Source organism: Crocuta crocuta, unplaced genomic scaffold (assembly GCF_008692635.1).
Source record: "Crocuta crocuta isolate KB4526 unplaced genomic scaffold, BGI_CrCroc_1.0 scaffold1385, whole genome shotgun sequence".
NCBI classification, from domain to species: Eukaryota; Metazoa; Chordata; class Mammalia; order Carnivora; family Hyaenidae; genus Crocuta; species Crocuta crocuta.
The window spans coordinates 91,003-93,108 of record NW_027529562.1 but is presented as its reverse complement, the minus strand read 5'-3'; the positions used below and the strand labels follow the sequence as shown (position 1 = coordinate 93,108).

General features: G+C 33.3%; 1 protein-coding gene across 1 annotated transcript in view; it reads right to left on the bottom strand.

Moving 5' to 3' along the window:
* The window catches only part of LOC144229434 (SH3 domain-binding glutamic acid-rich-like protein 3), a 4,079-nt gene that overhangs the window by 1,219 nt on the left and 754 nt on the right, over window positions 1–2,106 (bottom strand). The window lies entirely within an intron of this gene.

The window sequence follows — 2,106 nt, the reverse complement described above, 5'->3', positions numbered from 1 at the left end:
AAGTGGCCCCAATGTTTTATGTTTTATTTTTATTTTCTCTATCTATTATGCTATGGAAGAGGAATATGTTTCAATAGTGTGATTTTTTTTGAGGAGCAAAATTAGGTTATTTGCTTGTGATAAACACGTACACATACACACATATATAGTATATCTGTAATATGTCAATATGTTTAATATGTATATGAAGAAATACAGTAAGGTGTCAGTGAGAGTTGAAAATCTCTGATGCGCTATAAATATTTACCATATTGATTTCAAACTGCATATGAAATGGTATGAACATTCCGCTAACAGTTGAAGCACACATTTCAACTCATCACTGCATTAACTTATGCCAATAACTAAAGTAGGTCTGTGTAGGAAATGGATAGGATGCCAGGTTTTTGAATTTGAAGGAACAAACTGCATGTTCTAAACAATAATAGGAGACTATGCCTAAGTGAGGAGATAAAATCCACAGAATGAGAAAATAAATCAGAGGATTAAGCTTTAAAAAAAGGTCGGTGAATAAAAGTGGTCAGTTCTTGCTATATCCTCCTATATGAATTATTAGATTTGTGTTATCTGTTAAAAGGAAGTATATCCACTCCTATTGTCTTTTCCCCTGAAACACTACCACCAAAATAAAATGGAAATAATTGGTTATCTTTTAAACATAGTTTAGGGGCACCTGGGTGGCTCAGTTGGTTAAGCGTTCGACTTCAGCTCATTTCATGATCTCGTGGTTCATGAGTTCGAACCCCACGTCAGGCTCTGTGCTGATAGCTCAGAGCCTGGACTCTGCTTCGAATTCTGTGTCTCCCTCTCTCTCTGCCCCTCCCCCACTCATTCTCTCTCTCTCTCTCAAATATAAAATAAAACATACAAAAATTAAACATAGTTTATAAGTACATTTTTTAAATAACTGTAACATAAATCCTGAAATTTGAGTTTTCTACATTTTCACATAACAATGTTGGGCAATTTTGCCACATAAAATATGTGATGCTAGAATAAGAAAATATATGTAAAATCAATTTGACAAGTACAAACCCCAGCTTATTCAATTATGACTTCTGTGAAAGTGCAAAATATAATCCAGTCAGGCTTAGAAAACCCTGTCTATTTCCAACTGATAGGGAAGAAGTCTGAAATTCCATCATGCAACATTTCTACCTTCCGAGGCTCATTAGTCTTCAAAAATTTCACAAGCATGAAGCATGTGATTTGTCACATTTTTATAGTGCTTTTTCAATATTTTTTTTCCAGAGGAACCTCATTATGAGAACAATTGCTTAAACTAGTGCTAGTCTGAGTGTGATTTATAAGACCAGCATCATCCGCCTTATCCCATTCCAAAACTATAGAATCTGGGAATGACTCCCAGGAATGTTTTAACAAGCCCTCCAGATGATTTTTATGTTATGGTTTGAGAGACAGACCAACATTTGGCTGAGTCTTCTGCTGCATCCATTATGGTCCTCATTGATTCCACATCATTCCTTCTTACAGAATCTTAGTATTATATCCAATAACATAAATTACAATGTTAAACAATAGTGAAAAGGCCCATAATTTTGTTTTTAAAACTGCTTATTGTTATTGTTGTTTCTTAGTACCCAGCTGAAATCCCTAATCTAGTTGTAAAGGCTTTATTTATGCGAAGCAATGCACTATTTCTAGGCTGAGATTGAATCTCATTGTTCCTTGCATCTATCACGGTGTCTGACATACAGGAGTGTGATGAATGTTTGTTAGCCATTTATAATCAATTCTAAATTCTTCAGTTTTTATGATTTTCCAAAAACTTTGCAGAATGAGGTTCTTAGACATAAAACAGTTCTTGTGTAGCTGAGCCAATGTGATAACCACTAACCAGCTACATGTGACTATTGAATACTTGAAGTGTGGCTTGTCCAAAATGAAATGTCCTAGAAGTACAAAATACATACTGTATTTTGATGACTTAATATGAAAATATATAACATCTCTTTTTAAATATTGGTTATATGTTGCAATGAAAACATTTTGTATATTTTGTATTAAATAAAATATATTAAAATTAATCTCATCTCTTTTTTAAGTCATTTCTAGAAAATTTAAAATTACACAAGTGGCTCACAG